This window comes from Helianthus annuus, chromosome 11 (assembly GCF_002127325.2).
Source record: "Helianthus annuus cultivar XRQ/B chromosome 11, HanXRQr2.0-SUNRISE, whole genome shotgun sequence".
NCBI classification, from domain to species: Eukaryota; Viridiplantae; Streptophyta; class Magnoliopsida; order Asterales; family Asteraceae; genus Helianthus; species Helianthus annuus.
The window spans coordinates 6,879,289-6,885,288 of NC_035443.2; positions in this window are offsets into that span (position 1 = coordinate 6,879,289).

A 6,000-nucleotide genomic window follows, 5' to 3' on the forward strand; every position below is an offset into this window, starting at 1 on the left:
TAAGTTGGTATAATGCCCCCACCATGGGGCATTATCCGACACGTGGCATCCTAGTCAGCGTTGGGGCATTATAGAAAAAGTGGCGTAGTGGGGCATTATGCCAATAACCACATTCAATCAATAAATAATTATTATTTTTTATAGAGAAAAGGGTTAAAACAAAAAAAAAAAGTAAGCTATGTCAGTAGTCAAAGATAGGTGGCACAATCCCATTGGTCTCCATGTGATGACATTCAAACACTCCGGCGTTTTAAAAATCACGCCTCATTCCATTTTTTTTGAAAATAACGCCTTTAAACGCCCCCTGTAATGGGGGTTGGGCGTTTTCGGGCGTTTTCGGGCAATTTTTTTTTAAAAAAACGCCCCACTACACATGGTCTAATGATAAGTGATACCATTATTTGAGGTGATTTCAACTTTAGTCATCATTAATTAGTTTTACCTTTTTTATTGTTTTGAGTCCTTTTGGTGTTTTAGTATTTATAGAAAACTTAAATTTAAAACATGTTTTACAAACTTAGGTCCCATGTAGTTAGTTTTACCTTTTTTATTGTTTTGAGTCCTTTTGGTGTTTTAGTATTTATAGAAAACTTAAATTTAAAACATGTTTTACAAACTTAGGTTCCATGTAGCATAGAAAATGTTGCGTCTTCACCTCTCATCTCAGCTTCAAAAACACGTTACCTTAGAATACATCGGCTAAAAAATTAAGTAAAAGCATGAATTATAGTATGCTAAAAACCAAAAACATTACAAGAATTGACAATAAAAACCAAAAAACACACATTACAAGAGTTGACAATAAAAACCAAAAAACACACCTAGTGTTACAATTACACAATCTTATAATAAGGGTGAGAGGGACACTCCTCTTTTAGGGGAGTCCCCTCTCTTAGGGGAGTCCCCTCTCTTACGCACACCCAATTAGGTTATGCCACGTCAACTCCCCTTTTAAACTTCCTTCACACCCTCAATTTGATGGCGTCACTCCCCTCTTAGGGACTTGTTTTTTTATTCAAAAAGAAAAAAAAAAGAAATATTTTGATTGGTTGAAAAAAGGGTGGCCCACCATCTCTCTCCCTCCTTCAAGCGGTGTCTCCTCCCCGATTCCCCTCCCCGATTTAGGTCCCCGCGGTGATGACGGCGGTGTTCCCGATCGGGGAATGGGATCACCAATCCCCCTCCCCGCTAGGGGTGTTCATCGGGTTTTTTCTTCGGGTTTCGGGTTTTTCGGGTCGGGTTGTTCGGGTTTTTCTCTGGAAAAAATTGACCCGATAACCAAACCATTTAAAGTTCGGGTTAGTCGGGTTTGGGTTATTCGGGTCCGGGTTAGTTCGGGTCAGGTTATTCGGTTTTCGGGTTTAGATGTAAAATGAAAATAAATATTTTTATTTTACAAAATATCATCAAAATTCATATTGTTACTCTATAAATATCATCAAAGTTCAAAGATTAATTGACAATATGCTATTATAATATTTTAAAAACCCAAAACTTAGTGTTCCATCTATTAAAGACTTAAAATCTAAACACTTTTATAAGAAAAAAAACAATAAATGTTCGGGTTTTCTTTCGGGTTTCGTGTTTCGGGTTTTTCGGGTCGGGTTGTTCGGGTTTTTAGCCTGGAAAAAGTGACCCGATAACCGAACCATTTAAAGTTCGGGTTGATCGGGTTCGGGTTTCTCGGGTTCGGGTTTTTCGGGTATTCACTAATTCGGGTTCGGGTGGCTTTGAATTGGGGTCGGGTTTCGGGTTTTGGATAAAAATGAACAGCCCTACTCCCCGCTAGTGCCCCGTACACCCTAAGCCTTTAATGGCTCCATTATTTTTCTCACACAAATGCAAGTTTCTTCCTTTTGATTTTCATCTTCACCTCCTTGACCAGTACCAATGTGTCCATTTTGCAACAATTTGTCATGTGATGGCATACTCTTCAAAGCTTTTATACTCCCATCAATTTTTAATAAATCACACACACGGGTTTTGGGTGGGGTGTTTTATCGACAATTAATTGGTGTAGCTAACCCGGGCTTACCATCATTGATCGCCTCATCAACCAATCCATATGCTTGTGCTTTTCATGTGTTCATAAAATACTCGGTCCGTGTCAGTTTCAACATGCCACAAATGGATTCTTGATGTTAATAAGACCATACGTTGCGTTGCGTTGCAGTACGTGATTGTGATAGGGAGTCGTGCCACCTAGGCACCACGACGATGGAACACCGCGGGGTGTATGGTGTGATCGTGAAATGCAAATTCGTGGGTGGAATTACGTCGTGAAAGGGGAAGTGAGAGTGAGAGTGTGAGACTATGGGATTTTTTTTATATTACAAATATTTAATATACGAGTCAATGAAATCTCTCCAACTAGGCAATATTTTTAATTTTAATTTAACACTTAATCTTATTTCTCAAATAGCTTGTGCTCATTAGCTTTAAAAAAACTAAATATACAGTCTCGTCTTTTTATTTCTAAACATTCCAATTTAAATTTTAATGAAAAGGGAGGCTTTTCTAAAAATAAGTATTTTTGGTCTCGTAAGCAACCTTCTCGTAAGGTATTCTCATAAATCTTGAAGATTTGTAGTTATATGTTTTACGGGCTATTTGGTAGCCTCTTATTGATTCCACTAAAGTGACCTTTAAATCAATAAGTATAGTTTGTTAGCCGGTATTAAGTGTGTTTGTTCTTTGACAGAATACATCTAAATCAATCAGTAAGCCTCTTACACATCAAGTTTCAAAAGGATAATTCAAGAGCCTGAAACTCCCAAGGATTTCCACTCATCACCATCGCACAAAGCACATCAAAACACCAAATAAAATTAGGGTTTTCACCCATTAGCATGTGATGAAAGTTCCGATGAACATAACCACAAAAAGCTAGCATATGATGAAAGTTCCGGTGAACAGAGCTACACATAGACGACCAAAAAATGATTAAGCATAAAGTACAATCATAGCATGCATAATCATTGCTTCAAACACTCGATAAAACATGTGTTCATCATCACAATCCCAAACAAAGTCGGCTTAAGACCGTGGGGTATGGTGGGGCGGGGGTTTGGGGCATGGGTTGACACGTGGACGGTGGACTTCGAGGGCACCGCTGGTCAGTTGCATGTTGGGCCGGTATGGCAGGACGTGGCTAGCCCGCGTGGGTTGGGCACGTGTTATAATTTTTTTTTTGCCTAATTAATATGTTAATTACGTAGGTATTCTGGTGATTATAGTCTTTTTATCGGATAAGATTAGCAGGAAAAGATTTGCTGAATTGGAAGAGAGGATTTTAAATAATTAACCTTTTTAGATAAAAAGAGTTTTGTCGTTAATTTTATTTAATGGAATACTATAATTTTTTCAGTTTTGTTTTTATTTTTCTGAGGGAGAAAATGTTAAATTATAATTTTTAGCAACTTTTTGTGAAAAAAAAAGTTAGTTTTGAATTTTTAATAATTTTCTGGAAAACATTTGAATTTTCCGGTGAGTTCTTGATTTTCCGATGAAAATCGTATCGATTTTGGCGGAGGTATGATTTTTCCGGCTATTAGTAGGGCGGAGCAACAATGAAGCGAAGGCGGGACTTTTGAAGAAAAGCAGAGCAACGACGGAGTCTAGATAGAGAAATTATAGATAGAAAGAGGAGAGAGAAATAAGGCAGAGGACTCCTATGGGGGTCTCAGACTTTATCGCATTTTATCAGGCATTTGGGGTCCTCTTAACGCATATAACATCACCGTCAGCTAGCGCTGAACCCTGTCCCATGTCCCCTCCCCGACTTTTAAAGGTTGTATTTTTATAGGTCCTGATTAGACTTTCGTCCCCCTTATTTAAAAGTTCAAGATCTGCCACTCCCAATAATTAAATTAGCGTTTTTTTGCAATCACTGCTTTTCAATGATATAGTAGACAGAGTTGCACCCGGGCAAATCTTTTATGTGAATGATCAAGAGTATCAGCATGGGTTTTATTTGGCAAATGGTACTCATCTAGAGTGGACCATAGTTTTTAAAGCGTTTTCATACCCTTTTTGAAGGGTTTTCATACAAAACTATTAAAAAAAAAATCGCAAGAGTCAACGAGAAGAGACACTGAACTGGCCTATCGAGGTTTGCATGAATGTTGGACTATCATTTTCAACCACGCAACAACACTTTCCTTTTTTCAATAAAGCCCCAACAGAGCCCCTCCATAACACGTAGCCTAATTAAAATGTTGAAGCCTCGAGGTTGTCTTGGCGAAAGAGGCGTGAACACCATTACGAACCAATGGTGAAACGGGGGTTGCCCTTGTTTTTGTGGTATGCTTCACAGGCGTGAGGACAACTTACACATATTTACATTGAAAGATATCCAATCAAATTAAGACACTTGTTACTTTTATTTTAAAATTCTTATTTGTTTCACCGCATCACATTTAACATTACTACAGTATACATAGTGAAAGGGGAAACATGAAACCACCCCTGTACACGTGATGCGTACGTAGCAACAGTTTTTTCAGCTTTCACCCCATCATACCACATAATTTTGTATTGATTCAATTGGTATAGTAGACGTGGCGAAATTTGAGATTTCCGATCGAGGGGGCGGAAGTTACCGGACCTAAAAATTTCTATAAAACCGAGGGTGCGAAAACGTATATACCCAAAAATTTCTATACGAAAACTACTTACTCTCCACTACTGAACGAAAAGTTCGGGGGGTCGGCCGTCCCCTCCCGCCACTTAAAAGCTTCGCCCGTGGTAGTAGTTATATTGTAATATAAATACTATAGTATAATATGAATAGATGAAAAAGGGAACTAGGAAAAAATATATTTGCCTCACATAATTCTGTGTTCTGACCTCCTTAAGTTAAGAGTTTTGATGCTTACCTAACTAAATAATATTTTTTAAGACTTTTTTTTTTCAATCTAATATTACTAAAGAAGCATTGATATGTAAAAAATCAGATTGAACACAACTAATTTCACCTGAATATTTACAATTCAAATTTGAAATTCAAAATTTAAAAATGCAAATTGTATCCGTTACCAAGTAGCCGTTAGAATATAAGTATCCGTTACTAAGTAGCCATTAGATTTTAAATTAGTATCGTATAACAATGTTACCGTTACACCAAACTCCTTAAGAAAACGCATTATATGAAAAAACTACACGTCGACTGAATCCGAGATTAGCTTTGAGTATAATCTTTACATCATGAATCCTTTCATCTTTCCTCATGTTCCGTTTCGGCAAATTATACAAGTAAGCTTATGCTACATTTTATTTGTATTTTAAAATTAACTTTCAAGTATTAATCTCAAATCCAAAATAAATCTTTTCATGTCTTAAACTACAAAACACATCCAAAAAATATTCATGATTATAATTTCCTCAATTATAACCAACCAAAAATGAGACCAATATTAGCATGGTACAACATGATATCGATACTAAAAGTTAGCTAAAATCAAAACAAAATAACGTATCGTACATGTTTGGTCGGTACCAGTATCATACGCTACTGTTAAAAATCCCAAATAAGTACTATACCGCATAGTACTGATACCGAAACCGTACCAAATTCAAAACTAAATACCATACCGTATATATTTAGAGGTGTACAAATCGTTTTTTTTTTGTGGTGAAAAACAACTTAAAAAAAAAAAAAACCAAACCGGTTTTTTAACCGGTTTTACATAATGGGATGTCAAACTGGTACTAATCGATTCGGTTTGGTTAAAAACCGATTTGGGCAAAAAAAAACTGGGTTTTAACCGGTTTTGTAAAACCCGTTTCAAAGATCAACCGGTATACAGACCGTCAGTTCGAGTTGAAAGCGGTTTTTAAAAAAACTGAAAACCGGTTTTGATTGTAAAACCGGTTTTCTTTTACACCTATATATATGTTCGGCCTGTACGAGTATGGTATCAATACATGTAAAAAAGCTAAAAATCAATTGAATTTGGTAAAATTATTATTATGGTTAATTTAAGTAACAACAAATGAGAA